We start from the raw sequence: 17,183 nt of genomic DNA on the forward strand, positions 1-17,183 counted from the left end.
AGAATTTGAACCACTTAAAAGTTTATTCTAATTGGAGTAATTTAAGATCTTCTGAGTTATCTAAAATGATGGAAAGTTTGGCTGTTGAATGTGACTCTACACTTCTTGATAAAATGGATGATTTTCGAATACCTGATGAACAACTTTACATATTGACTGGATTTTTTCTGTTGTTTTCACCAGCTCAGTAATCAAGCAAGTTCCGTATCATATCAGTTCAAGAGTAAAATTATTAAAAAACCCGATTTTTGAGCAAAAATGGATTTTATTTTTTTTTTCAATATGGCGTATCGTTTTTAAAAATTCCAAAAGCTCATAGATTCATCAGAAATTGGACGAGGAATTCAAAAAATTAGCTTCATAATTGTGTCGTAATCTTAAGATGGTTAAAAAATGAAATTAAGAAAATAAACTCATTTTTTTAAGGTCCTTGTGAACCGATATAGCTCTTTTCCTAATTTTCAGTATTTTTCGATTTACTCAGAAACGGTTATAGATAAAGACCTGAAACTCGCACTATCGAAGTATCTTATTAGTACTAAGATTCCCTGAAATTATGAGCCCGATCTCTTTCTGGGGCCGATTCGGTATGTTTATCGTCTCATGGCCTTTGATAAAAACATTTATATAATTTTTTATATAACATAAATTAATTTATAAATCATTATTTGCCATTGCATTACAAATTTATCAGTAAAACAAAAACCATGTTATGCAAATAGATTCGTTAATAAAGGTTGGAATGCTTAAATTAGCCTCTTGTTCATTGAAATAATTGATAGCAATCCTAGTTCGATTCAACTCAAATAAAATAATAAACAAAATGTGGCGTGCTCCTATTTGAAAATTAACAATTATCTACGGAACAGCCGAAATAACACGGTCAATAAAACAATAGTATTGCATATTCATTTGCGAAATTAATTAAAGTAATTTTCGATTCGGAAATTGTGTCGTGTTTTTGTAGAAGCCGCTGTATTACATTCACATTAAAACAGAGTTTTCACACATTACCGTTGCCGATAATGTTGTACAATAGCGCCGCAAACCTAATTCGCATCGATCCGACTGCCCCTGTTTTTATTATAATGCCATGGAAATATAATTTTAATCCTCCTGCGGATTGACGTACCTGCTGTATTTAATGTTCGGACTCTATTGTTTGGATATTAATTTCCCATAGCTGACATAATACTTAATGGGGACCGTCATAAAGTTCAGAATATTGACTGGACATTTCTTTTAACGCTAGTTGACTTAATTAAGAATGAACTATTTCATTTATATGTAAATGTCACTAGTAGTATCAGCTAACATAACCCAATTGAATTATCATATCCTAATAAAAAATTAAAATCCAACAAACTGGTAAAGACTAGAATGCAAAGTTAACGTTAGGAAAAACAAAACGTAGAGATTTTAAAAGTTAAAAATTACCATTATTAACTATTTTTAGGTATTTTGATTAAAATTGCATTAAATGTGTATTAAAACGTTTAATTTAATGTCATGCCATCAATAATCACTGAATTAATAAACTTGATCCATGCAATAAAGCATCCAATCAACGAGAAATTTAATATACGTTTAATGAGATTAAATTTTATAATTAGATATTTTGCTTTAAAAGTTTGGGAGTATTTTCATTTTAACAAAATATGTCGCTATTCACGTATACTAAATAAATGTAATATGTTGTTTTAACAATTAAAATATATATTTCATTATAAAATATATTTTAATCATACATTACATAATATAATATATGAAAATTAGTTTAATTTACATTTAAATTATTAATATTTACTTTTAACTGGGTATTATATATATTATGTCACCCAGAATATTATTCTAGATTCGTTAGATTCAAATAAACCTTAATATAAGTCTCTTCAGATCGTTCCCAGAAGAAGGTGAAGAATCCTGCTTTACATGTATTCATATTAATCTCAACACGTGAAACTATGCTATGGCAAAACAGAACATCATGTGAGATCAGCCGCTTTTCATAACCGACTTGTTACCAAAGCCGAAAATCGCTTTTTTATTTTCTGCACCGCTGATGGCGCTCAAGGAACTAATATTGTTGGGGAAAGTTTACGCCTATAGTCCGGTAACAATGTTTGTCTAAACTTTCGAATTAATTACTTTTCCAACTTAAGTAATTATATTGCTATAAAAAAATCGAGTTTCTCTGTTTGGTATACGATTGTCGACTGCTCGTTGTTTACTTCGAAGTCCAGTCATGAATTTAATTGAGTTTATGGCTTTTATTATCAGTTTTTACGAATTTTATTTTTGTAGTCATGTTTTAAATTAATTTTTGCAAGAATATTAATTAATTGTAATAAGCACAATTAATTTCGAGGATTATGTTGATTTGAGTCAATATTTATAAGTTGATCAACAATATAAGAAGTGAAGCACGAAAGTTATCATATGTTATTGATTCAGAATAAATATGTTTAGTGTTTTCTAAACACACATCAAATAGATGCCGTAAATCCCAATAACATATTGATTCTTTATTGAGACATTCCAGCCTATCCCAAAATGGTTCTCGATCTGTGTCCGCATCTACAATAAAAATAACATTATGGTTCCGAAAAAGGTCGTCGGTAAGTGTGCGGAATATCATTTATTACTTTTAGAGTTTATCCCGGTCCCCGCTACATGTGTCATTCCAAATGTAAAACGTCCTGCGGGAATGACAAATATTCCGAAGTGTCATCATGCGAGGACGCAGGACACATTTTTGAGCGTAATTGGTTCGGAGAAGACCGACCCTTTCGAATAGATTCTGTAACGATGTCATTTGTAACGGCCTGTAAGAGGTGGTCTGGCTCCACTGGAACGTGTTTCAGATGATGCTTGTGCAACAATGAAAAAACGCGCATCTCAACATGGTAATTCACGGAGAAGGGAATTTAAAGGGCGAGCCTGTGTGACGGGAATACGGACGCCACATTGTTGAAATAACGTGGCGGAGAATGCCTTGTAATTGGATCAGTCAATGATGCAGCCTCAGAATTAACCGGGAGCTTCTTTAAGGTTATAAAACATAAACAAACATTAAACATTGAAAAACTATATGATTAAAGTATGCACTTAAAGTGTTTTAATCCAATATGTATCTTAAACTTAATTATAAAATCTGAATTAAATGTTCATCTAAAAAAAGATGCAAAATATTTGAAGTTGGAGAGTTTAAATACTGAAAGTTAAGATATTCTATTATAAATTAATAACGATGTCAGAGAGCTTTCAGTTCATAATTTGTTAACATAAATTTACTTTTGTTGTAACGCAACCGTCAGTGTTAAAGGTAAAGTTTATAAAATTACAAAGTAAAATAATTAGAGTCTAAGACAGTAATGTCCTCAGGTCTATTTTTTATCTGCTTAAATACTTAATAATGAGTTACTGCAAATTTTAGCAAAATGATCAATAAGTTAATAGAATAGAAATATAAAATATTTAATAATAATAATAATAATAATAATAATAATAATTGATTCATGTCAATAGTGAAGATACTGTAACAAACAAATTTAACTCGTGCTTCTTGTTGGCACTAAAAGTTAAAGTAGTAGTGATGTTGATGAATGTGATTCTTTTAAAATATTCAATATACACCCATTTTGAAAGATTCTTTTGACAAATCTATTCATCTGTGTCTACTGTGTAGATTACTTGATACCTTCAGTATTTTAGGACATAACTAATCAATTTTTATAACTTTTTGTATATTTTTGCTTTTTTTAACTAATATTATGAAGAACTGTTATAATTTACATAGTAATTTTATTTTATTGAAATTTATCCGATTTAGTTAACATCTATTTAAATAAGTCTGTAAATTTTACTATTATTACAAACTTCAACGTAATAGTGTCATATTACCTTGTGATTTCTTATGGTTTATTCATCTTTAATTTGACTAATGAAAACATATCGTCTTATTTTATGATCATTTAAAATAGGTCGTCATCAATTTTTATAGAGGATCATTAGCTATATCAAAAGGTACTCTAAAATTATTGAAAAGAAACCGATTCGTATTTGGAAAGCAGCTAATACTTAAAATAATTATCTATAAATGCGTTAAAGAATTCAATGTTTTGTTAATTTTGAGTTGTGTTAGAAAATTAACAAATATATTAATATGATAAATGCCTGTCTCTGACAGGTCTTCAAATCATTCCAAATGTGTCCACTGCGTTTACGGCTTTAACCGTCTAAGAATCTATCTACGTTCCATCAACATTTTCAGGACGAACTACGAATATACGCACATCAGGACCAATCACGACCATCCATAGTCCCTTCTATTGACATTCAATTTAAACACGCTATCTGATGAATCGATCTCACTTTCAGCGCCCGTTCAACTGATTTTCATCTGGAAGTTACGTTTTCTTTCAAAGCCTATCCGAAGCAAAGTGTGCATTGTGAGATTTTAATCCAGATCGTATTTAGTTTCTCTTAAATCAATATGAACGATTTCTAAACAATACACCTCAAATGCTTTTCAAACTTTGGGATTAATTTATATGTATTAAATTTTTTGATTGATTTCAGATAAAATATTTTTCAGCAATTTTCATATAAGTGATGAGTCTTTCAAAATATGAGTAAATGAATTATAGAGAAAAACTGTGCATTCTAATATAAAAGAACTGTGACCAATTAAGAATTTCATTGAGCTACAAATCACCAGGTGCCAATTCAGCCACATAAAACCTGAAAAAATGTGCGTTTAACTCAAACAACGCGAAATATTAGACAATAAATCCGTTTACAAGTGGTAGAAGAGACGGTGCTTTGTCTTGTCTGTTATTTATCGGTTCCCCGGCTGTCTATTTAAGTGACAATATAGTCGGGAACCATTAATTTTTTTCATATGGTTACGTATAAAAGTGGAAAAAGCAATCTAAACTACGCAGGCTTAAAAAAAGTGAAGGACTGGAAAAAGCCATTCCTATAAAATATTCTGGCAACAGCGTTGGAAGGTTTAAATTAAGCACGAGCTCTTGAGGCGAATGCCGATTCACTTTAAATGGAAGCGTAAAGATTCCCACACATTCCTTTTAGTTTGTGAAGATTTTTAAATAGTTTAATTAAAAATCTTTTTTTGATGTGGGATACACAACTAGTATTGTGAATCACACAGAAGAGGTAAGAGTGTGTTTTTGAAAAGATGTATAATCCGGTTATGTTTTCTATAGAAAATTTCTTTTCTAAAAAAATATCTATGACAATTTTTCAAATATTATCTACATATTTTATTAGTCTTAAAATAAACATTTATTTATGTTATATGTTAATTTAATTATGAATAATTGAATATAAAAGTTTTTAACAAAAAGTTACAATTTACAAGAAAAAACGATCCATAAAAACTTTTTGACTTTCCATCCACCCATTTATTGAAGTACATAATTCATGTCGATCTGAAAATACGTTAGAGATCAGGACGCCTCAAGCCCCCGGGGCCCCCCATAAAAACAAACGGAATTACAGTGCCTTTTTTACAACGCCCCATATATTGTCCCCAAAATTTTTACACACGCACTTTATCACAACACATCAGTTATATGGAGATGTTTATCGTATTTTTGTGCAATCGTACGTTGTGTACGTTTTAGTATTTGTCCCATATTTAAGTAAACATTGGACATTAAAACAGTAGTAACACCGTCTCATTATTTTTTCCATATGGATATGTAAATGACTTGTGTTTGATAGTGCAACATGAAGTTTATACTTATTGTTGTTGTCTTATTGAACAATGGAGCTCGCGTGGGTAATGTAAGTTCGACAAAAGAAACTCAATTTTAACTAGACATTTTTATGAGGCCATTCATTTTTTTCATCTCGAACAATGAATATTTTACTTTATTAGTTCCTAAATCGTAAGCAAATATAATTAGTAAATGCAGTTAAACAATTTTATTTTCATTATATGTATTCTAATAATGTTTACTAATTGAATTAAATTTAAAAATTTAGTTATAGTTTTCTGGAATTATTTATAATAAATATATTTTTATATGACATTATCAAGTAAAACTTTTTTTTACTTTACTAGTAATTATTATTGTTTGCTTGACATGAATAAATTTACTTCATTTCAACCATGTGCATATTATCGATTAAATATAAATAACATTCTCACATAAAACATGTACGACTGACTTTCAATGGGACTGCAAAATGCATATCATCGTCTTTTCAGTCAACCCCTAGATAATAATAATTACCGTAGGATCCTGCCGAGTCATATTCGTATCTTAGGATTAAGGCAATGATGTGTGAAGTTGTAATCCAAAATCACTGCGAGCAATTGCTTTCATCGCTTTCGATCCCGTGCATTAATGTTCCAGGAAGAATGTTCATATCTCAAGGATTGCTTTAACATCAGGGAACATATCCTTTGAACTGATTAGAAATTATCATGGACTATAAATAAAAACGTATACTAAAGTTAATAATTCCTCACTGAAAGCCTTGCAACATACCTTGTAAAAAATATGTATCGAATCTCTTTTAGGATCGAAACCAACTATAAAAATAAAACCAAGTTTGTATATTATATGATAATTTTTCCTTAGTAACTAATTATTTTAATAATTATATCACTATAATCAGATCAATAACAGAATTGATTTTTATAAAAATAAATGCCTATAAATTATTTCTTTGTAGATATTATTTAATTATGAAATTAAAAAATACAAGCACGATGCATAAATTAAAAAAAAAAATGCTTTTGTTAATCACTACTGAATATTAATATAACCGGGTGAAAAACGGGGGAAATTCAATTTAAACGAAAATATTACAATGTTTAGGGGGAACGGCGGCGAAATTTTTAACGGTGATTTATGAAAATCATCCCTTAAAAAAGATCTCCTGAACTTTTCTGATATAATTAAGCCATTGAGACGTCTCCGGATTTATATTTCGCGATATTCGGGAGCGTTAATTTTTATTTCGGCCTGGAGGTCACGAAACCGATGTTGGACGGCCTTTGTTAAAAGAGATTTACTCGGATTGCAATTAACCGGCTTGTTGGGTCATTCATATACAACTTTGTTTTGTGATTGTGATTTTTTTCCTTCAAATGTATCAAACAGAGACAATTCTAAATTTGCATTCATTTAATAATAAATATTTCATACACATATTTAAACTTTAAATATCAAATTAAAAAATTTATTATTATGGGATAAAAAACAGTAAGCATGAATCTAAATAATTCAATTACGATAAAAACTTCAGCAAATAAATAAATTATCTACTACATATGTATATTCGCATTAATATTAATAAATATTTAATTTAAATATGTCGAACATTTGTCTTTTTTGAATTAATTCATTATTCTAGTATAATAAGTTATTTATTGTACAACAAAATTTGTGTAGCTAAATATATGATTTAATGTTTGTTCATTGATTGATACATTAATGTAATGCGTTTATTTAATATAGGAAACTGTTGAAATATGTTTTTCATTTGTTCATCAGAAATATGTTCAATAAATAACACATAAGCGTTAATAGTTCATTATAATACACGAAACACATTGCCTAAATGTGTGACATCGAAACAAAGTATCATTATCCTGTTTGGTTGTGACACTTTTACTATATCAACAGGTTCAAGTCAACGAACTTTCGAAATCAGAAACTGAGCCGGAATAGCGATTCAATGCGGTTTTTATATGGTAAGTTTCGAAACCAATTAGGAAAGTCTCCCGCAAATTCAATGGTAGAATCTCCGGTGCAAAGTTTGCGCTCAATTTCGGGGCATCTATTGTCTAGTTTAAGGTGCCCGTGGGACGAAAGTGAATACATTACCGACGTGTTACCGTCTGCTGTAAACCAACACCCAAACGCTGAAGTTAAATTATTACGATGAAAATTGTATTTATGCGGCGAGTTTAAAACAAATTACGGGTCCCTCTCCGAAGAATACATTACAATGGTTTTAAGAAATTTAAAACGAGAATAATATCTGATTAAGTAGACAGTAAATCAATATCTTGTTTGTTCGTCGTCGTTTTATTAATAAGAAAGTGCACAAAAATATTTAAACAATTTTCTTGTTGTTTTACATTATATTGTTATATCGAAAGTTGGGCTTTAAACTGTCAAACACCTGACATGTTAGAATTAAATCAGTATTTGACACCTTATAACTTGGAAATAAAATACTACCACGGTTAATTTTATTGTATAAGAAACATATTGCTTTTTTTTTTGAAACGGTTATACATTATTAAAATTTGATATACTTATTTATTGACACTTTTCATAGTTAAAAAAATTAGGAGGTAAGCGATTTCACTATAATTTTTGAGTAGGTTTAGATGGACAGTATAGACTAATCCCAACAACACACATTGTTACAAAAAAACATTTTCATGTGGCAGTTATATTTAATCCCCCCTGCAATAGCGCCAGCATGATTGATAAATAACCATATTCCACAAGCAAATGAGGGAGCTCATTAAAATGAAATTTTCCTAAAAAACCCAATATGCAGCTTCGAATATGTTTTCTGGGCGTGAGGGACCCATTTGCGGCAACAAATTCGAGTTTTACAGCCCGTTATGCGTTCGGCGGTGGCATAAAGGCGATAACTCCGTGTTACGAATACAAATGTTGATAAAATTTAAAGATACACCACGAAAAACTGCATAATAATCGAATAAAGCAAATCATTTCTGGATCGTGCGTTTAATAGATTAAAAATTGTTGAAAATCATTCCTGCGTTGCATATTAAATAGTTTGAAGGAAATGTTTCATGTGTTCATGTTTGAGTTTGGTTGATAAAATTTAGCTGAACGTTACAATTGGAATATTTAATGGATGCAATGTTTAAGGTTTTCATGGTGTAGATTTTGTGAAAGGGATAATATTTACCTATATTCATGTCAAAGAGAATAAACGATTCTTGCTAAAATAATTGTTTAGATTCTCAAAAATTCACATTTATTGATTTACAACCACAAACACGTGACTTCCGCTTTAATTTTTAATTGTTAAATGTTTTTCACATTTTAATACGAGTTTTAAATTGTTTCCATCTAACTAAATAATTTGTTCCGGTGTGGGGTATTTGTTTTATGAGAACGGTCGTTTTTCAGTACAAGCATGAAGGGAACTTTATCTAGTTAAAACATAATGAAAAATGAAAACGATCCGTAAATAATGCGGCAAACTGCGACGTAAATGCATTTTATCAAGCGAATCGGCCATGTAAAGCATAAATTATATAGAATAAATTAATAGCATTTATTTGAATGAAATAAATGAACGATTAATCTAAGATTAATGTGAGTTCCATTATCGTTTTTAAGACGTTTTAAATTTTATTATATTATTATTATGTTACAAAAAAAAAAATCTATTATGATATAAACACTTTAGCTAATGATCAAAAATAATAATATATACTTTAATTTATGGTTAAGGAAAACTATATAAATTTAACGCAATTAACACTTGAAAATTAACAAGCATGTTACCTACACATAGAAATATATAAAAATAAACAAAATATCACTGAAAGCGGACGATGGATATTCCGAATTTACATCTCCCTTAAATAGTGAAAGGAAATAAATGCGTTGAAATTCTGTTAACTGGCATAATAAATTAGCGAAGCCCGCCTAATATCCTGTAATCTAGCTTGTACAAGGGTGTGCCGTTTTAACAAATATACGCTCAAACAATCCACTTAGCGCGGTTTAAATCTCGATACTCTAATTTGTAACTGGATTCAATGCAGATTAACATACAGCATCATTGAAAAATTACACCGGCAATTTTTTAAACTCTAACATAGGCTAGATTTGACTTGGAAACAAAGCTCTTAGGACAATTAGGTAAAAAATCCACAATATATAGTCACTTTAAAAAAATAAAATATTTAAGTATTTATTGTTTTCCATTAACTTCTTTTTAACAATTTTTTTGCGATAATAATTATTATGGATGAAGTATTGTAAAATGTTTAATATATATTATGTAAATAGTGACCTAAAAATAAAATAAAATGTCATATTAAAATTTGTTTTGCAGCAATCAACTTTTCTAATATATTGAGATGTGTGACACCTTATATATTAAATTTATATTTACACAAATTCTAATTATTCCACAATTATTGATATAATTATTTAATAGTCAGTATTTTCAGTACAATTAATTGTAATTTGAATTACGTATTAATTATATTAAAATTTTAGATATTTAAATTTAATTTTCATTAAGGATGAACACTGAAAATCAATTGTTTTTACAAGATATTAAAAAACTTTTTGAAGAAATTGTTATTAACAGTTAACAACGACACTACTTTAAAATTTATACTCTTGTATTCACATTCAATAACTAAACCCGTTTCAAAATTAATTATATATGTGTTATTTTCGACTACCCACAAACAGCATACTCCTTAATAGACATGAAAACATGACGTTTAAATATTTTTGACTCAGAGTAATGTTTAATTTTCCCAAATTAATTATATATGTGTTATTTTCGACTACCCACAAACAGTATACTCCTTAATAGACATGAAAACATGACGTTTAAATATTTTTGGCTCAGAGTAATGTTTAATTTTCCCAATAAAAGAGCATCGTCATCGGGCATTAAAATTTCGCGAGACGACTTACTAAATTAACAATTAAGCAATCATTAATTCCGATACAAGTTACGGTAAATTGAAGTACGTCCACGGAGACCTCGGTTATTCGGAGCCCACAAATCAACCGCATTCAACAAGACGCCAGTTCGACGATTGTATTCCAGCTTCGTAATTAATATCCTATATCGGATCGCACCCAAGAGACGGCCAGAAGCAAACGCCATCCAGCAATAATTTCGTACAATGCCTCCGTAACGCTCTCTAAGACATTTCCAATAACGGTACTTCCTACAGTTCCAGTGATCAAGTCTCACAATAGATAAATCACTGAAACCGTAGTCGCCAATTGCTGCAAATGTTCACTTTACTGTATAATATGTCAATCGGCTTTGACGAAAATTAACCATTTAACACATTCAAGGGATGATATTTAAGAAGTTAAATATCAAAATGATATTAAAACAGTTGTAAATAATTAAATTACAGCAAGAAATCAATATAACCCAACCATTTTTACTATATAAAGGCCGCGATTGTATCGTGATTGTGTTCAACCTATTTGCACGATTTACTAAATAGATGTTTGCTTTATATTTAACCATGTTAAAAATAAATATTACATTATTTACGGCTCAGATTATCTGATCAAATACACGATAAGTTTACTTATACATACTATATTTATATATTATTATTATAGAATGCGTTTTTATGGGGAAGCATGGGTAATAAAATATAATTAATAATACCTAAGAGGCACAATAATGGATGTACAAGCATAAAACTAAATAATCTCTTTATTCAAATTATTTTTATATAAAGGATTTTGTACCATAGCATATCTTTTAGTAATATTTTTAGATTCTCACAAATTTTATTATTTGAATAGACTTTTTTTCGTATATATATATATATATATATATATATATACGAAAAATATATATATTAAGTAATTTGCCTCCAAAATTTCTAAATATAATGGCAAATTTTATAATGAACAAAAATCTCCAAAAATTAATATTTACAGGCAAATAATTAATTAATTTTTATTTATTTAAATTGAAGCTTACTTTTTACTGATTCATTCTATTGTCACTCTTAATGTTATAAACGTCTATATTATACTAAGTTAAATGGTTGAAAATAGAAATTAATATAGATTTAATGAAAAAAGTAAAAATATTTGGAATTGTTGAATAAATGCCAAATGAACTTCAAATGTAATCAAATAATATTTTTGGAGTAAAATCACATTACAACTACACACGATTAAAGTTTCCCCACATTTGTAGACTTTACTGAAACTCTGAACCGAATAGAGTCGAAAATTTGTCTGGTCACCAAACTAAAAGTTCCTAGTAATATGAGTTCAGATATCAAAGAGCGGAATTCCCAATATTAGTCGGGTTGAATGGCCCAACTCTAGCTTGTTCATCAGAATCAAAGAATGCGTGAAATTTGATTAAATTATTTTAATAAATGAAAATATTAGTCAAATCTGTAGCCGTCATTTCAGCAATGGCGGAAAGTTTCCATTTTAGAGAGCTTTTACTCAGCGAAATGGGTTATCAAAAGGCATCTCGCAAGTCATTTGCAAACTTTTAGGCGCAAGGGTCTGATATAAATTTAATTTAGAGGTTCTAATGTACAAAGACGTGCTGTTATTGAATTGCTTCTTTTTTGTTTGTTGTTATTTGATAACGAGCAAAGTGGGATCATTCAACGATACTAATTTTGTTAAAAAAGATGCATTTGAATTAAGGCCCTCTTATAGTCGTTTTGGAATGCTTAAACGATGGAACTAATATTTTCATAAATATTAAAGTTAACGAGTTTTACAATTTTTGTGGGATGTGGTAAATTAAACTATGAAGATGATAGATATTAGTTTCTCTAACCCCAATAAATGAACGAATGGATAAGTATTGAAATTAAGACGCATTCGCCATTTTTATAAAACGTTAACATTGCAAATATTCTATTTAAAATATTTTGATACTGTTTTTCTTAAACATTATCTATGATAAAATTCTTATTGTGACATGTTTCTATATAAATTGAATTTTGTACTAAGCGAATCCCGCTTAGTACAAAATTCAAATATAAAACATATTCTCCATTCTAGTTCAGTATTATTATTAAATTTTATTTTAATGTAACCTCTGAGGCAGTAAATGGGTCAAATTCTGGGACAACATCATATCCATACTGAGCGTTGTATGTTTCTAATTAATGCATCATTATTTGTAAACATTTTCGGGCTACATTTTTATAACAAGGATATTATAAAAATGCATTTAGTTGTTTATATATGGCCGTGAAATATACAAAATATTAAAATAAAGTTACCATAAGGAGTACAAAGTATTCATACAAAGCAAACAGTTTTTGTTAAAAATATATATATATTTTTTTATTATTATAAGTAACTAATCAGTAATTCGGTGAAGCTCTGAATGAATAATTTATTCATAATTATTTAGTAAAATATTATTTATTGTATTCTTATCTTAAAAAAAACGAAGGAGGAAGCTATACTTGCAAATTAAATAAATTTAGACCCAGTTAAAGAAGACAAAAGAAGTCAACAAATAATGAATAAATATTACAAGTAAATTGCATGCGTAAACAATTGTGTGGGGCTCGTGCCGTTCCGAAGGTCGCAAGGGCATTAATTCACGCCGCGAAAGAATTCGGTCGCATTCTGCAACCGTAAATGTGGAAAAGGTCGCGTTGAATCTAATATAAATATACACTGGTGGCATGTAGAACACGCCAGTCCATGTCACGTTTCACGTTTTTGTGTCCCTGGTCGAAAGTCTGCGTCTTTTTTCTCGTCGTCCCATTTCGGTGCGACGCCCGTTCCGGAGAACGGCCGGAGCGCTTTTTGCGGCCCGGATTCAGACGACGTTGTCTTTCGATGGAGCTTTTTGCGACCGAAACGTTCACATTCATTCCGCCCCGGGGAGAGAGAAGAGACTCCGCGTAATAGATATAATCGGCATGGGGGTACGGGAAAAAATTACAAAAGGGGAAAATGAAAGTGATAAATGCAAGATTACCGAATTATAGCTGGGCCCAAACTTCATTTAGATTATAGTCCGGGCGGGTTGGACACGATTTGGATTAATTAGGGTTTAAATGAATTATGGGCTCCGGGATGAGGTCATGTAATTTACAGGGAGAATGTGAGGGTGACAGAAGTTTTGTTGAGAAGGTTTAGAATACTTAATTATTTACATATTATGGTGAAAATAGTTTGCATATTTTATAGTAAAAAAAAGAACTAAATTCTCTGTAAATAGTTTAAATGACTATGATAATATTTGAACCATATACCTGTTTTGTCTGTTACTTGTTACTTGTTACAATTAGACGTCTGCTTCGAGGTCTACTACGGAACCCCTTTTATTGCTTCGTTGAAAGGTCTTCGTAATCGTACTGTGATAAATGTTCAATTTTGGAGCAAATTTTTCGTAAATAAATTTTATTAAATGTTCAGTGATACACAACTAAATGCTTCTTCTTTATTAAATTGTGACATACCTATGCTATTTGAATTAAATTTTATAAATTCGTCATTTACAGTGTTGGTGTTGAAAATCTTTTAAAAGTGAGTATACACACATTGTTGTCTATCTTTTAAGGTACTGTTTATTTGAATCGAGTTATAAATAAAAATGTTACAGATTTGTGTTCTTCTTAAATAGTTCACTCCGTAGATACATTACAATTCGTTTAAAAAAATAGGGTTTCTTTGCACACTTCCATTAAAATAAATCGCATAAAGGCTATTAACACAAATACGTACATGAAATTTTTATAAGCGTGCCCATTGTCAGGGAAAAAGGATCCGCTCATAATGTCTTTCTTAAGCGTCCCCTTCGTCCAAAAGCGAAGCAGAATTATTCAAAACCCGAAGCAAATTATAGGCGTCGCTTTCATGTATCTCCACTCCAACCAACTCATCTCGGAGGTATGAAATAGGCAGATCAAGCATCAAAGTAATCAGTATGATAACACTTTTGCCCCACGGCTGCCGGACGTCGTAACGCCACCTGAAAAGCTTTCGAAAACTCTTATCTGAACCAGGAAAAAAAAAGCCAGATAAAACGCTCGGGCTAATGTCATCTCTACGTATCCGGATGTACATATTTTGTGCAGCTCTTTAACCCACCTCGTGCTTACATTATCGCTGTACGTTTTGTGTTATTTTACTTTGGCGATGTCGATGAAGCGAAAATAATCGGACAAACCTTTTTACTTAAGTGTGTGGAATGTTTTTAATAATGATTCTCTTGCATTTAATTAACATAATGTATTTGACTGGGGATAGTTATGTTTATACTTATGTGCTTCATTTAATCCAAACCAATTACTTTAAATCTGTAAATTAATTGAACCTCAAAGTTTTGGATCAGTTTAATTGAGATACATTACATAAATATATAATTCAAATATTAAATTAAAATTTACATTTCCGGAAAAATTCGGTGTTATTGGGTTTTCATTAATGTGAGATTCGTCAGATTTCTTTATAATTGATAAGTTAAATCCTAGATTGAATTCTGACCATTTTAATTGAAAAATTATGTTGTCACCACCTAAATAATCCTTATAATAATTATAACAAATACTGTTCATAATGGATGCTAAGGGGATTATATACTGTAAAATAGATATACATGATAGGGCAAACGATAAAACCTAAAATAATGTTCAAATTTATACGAGACCGCAATGCGATACTTTCATTCCAAAAATTATCTATGTGAATATGCAAATTACTCCGGTCCGTTTCTGAATTACGTTATTTTTGAGCGCTATACAGATAATGCAGAAATTAACCGTGAAATCTATTTATCATTTTCAACGATGCAATGTTGCCCTATCGCATTTTCCTCGTTATCCGACAACGTTCTCGGAGTGAAAAGTTGTCAAGTCATTGGATGGATACGGAGTGAAATATATAGCACTTAGTGACGGTTTAATGTTCTTAAGTGCACTTCATTTATTATGCGAGCCAAATTTAGTCTAAGTTGTTCAAATCAACTCCTCCAGCTTCCGCTTTTTTTTCTCCTAACCCCATATGTACAAATATATTTATTGTACAACTATAGAATACTTTTTACAATACAACTGGATAACATCATGCTCCAGAAACGAAACGCTGAGATTGCACTACGTTTTACACATCACGCTTTTTTCTACCTTTTGTCATTTCGCAGTTGCTAAAAGAGCTTTTTCCCGAGGCAAACTAGATTTAGAGACGATGTTCCTGTAACGTTTATACGCCTCAATGGCGATATATTAAAGATAAAAGCCCCTTTTGGTGCTCTGCTTGTGTATTCCCCACTGATTGGAACATCTACGATAGTGCTTCAGAAAATTTAACACGCCATTCTTCAGTTAATTAATATGTTTCAAATTAATGTAGTTATCAGAATGTTTGTAGCGCACAGGTAATTAGCCTCCCCACTTTTGCATACGAACAAAACACTACAACTATAGTTTACTATCAGATGCAAGTATCAATTAAATTAAACTTACAATTTGTAGAAGCTGTGGAAAACATTTAACGAACCTTGCTATAATAGATTGCAATTTCTATTTTCTGTATTAGTGAAATGTATCTCAAACAGGCTATTAAAATTTTAAGAATTCAAAAGACTGAGTCTTATGTCAGGGAATTTCTAGAAAAACTGCATTTACTCAAAAATTTTTATCTAGCCAGAGACATTAAAGTTGCAATCAGAAATGACTATAAATTTGGAATTATAGACTTTATGTTAGTTCAGCACTTGCTTTAATGCAGGTGATAAAACGAAAAAAAAACAGAATGACAAAATAGTACGACCGAAAATATGGCGATAAGGAATGACTTAACATATGAAGAAGTATTATTTTCGGAGATACCGAGGATTATTCATTTCCACAATTCATTTTGACTGTCTTTTCTTTTTATTCGGAAAAATATATACCAATATAAACAAGAGAGAATCAAGAAAAGTATACTAATGCGTTAGAAAAAAATAATCCTCGAAATATTTTATTTGGAATATTACATCTCCATAAAGATTCTAACTCGTTTTTCACACCCCATATGTTCATTTCGAATCATTTTTCATAAAGTTAGGCATATCTGAAATTTCTTTGAAATTTAATTATAATTGAATTGAAACAAACCATTCTAACAGATTTATTATTTTATATAATTATCCTGATTAGAAAAATCTTCCCAATCAATCCCCAAAATTATTATTGCTTTTGTAGTTGCAATAAGTCACCATCAACAAAGCGAACCAGTTTGTCGGTACCTTTATTAATGTCTCGGGGTTAATTAATGCAATGAACGTAATCTAGGCCGGTATGAGCTGTGATCAATTGCAATGAATTCATTAGGGGCCAACAAAGATAATTATTTTTAAGCAATTAAGCTGCACACATTCAAATTAATCGATTTTCCTTAACTGCTAAGTTTAATTGAAGACCTTAACTTCCATTGACCACCTTTTTG

This window comes from Aethina tumida, chromosome 7, assembly GCF_024364675.1.
Source record: "Aethina tumida isolate Nest 87 chromosome 7, icAetTumi1.1, whole genome shotgun sequence".
Classification (NCBI taxonomy): domain Eukaryota; kingdom Metazoa; phylum Arthropoda; class Insecta; order Coleoptera; family Nitidulidae; genus Aethina; species Aethina tumida.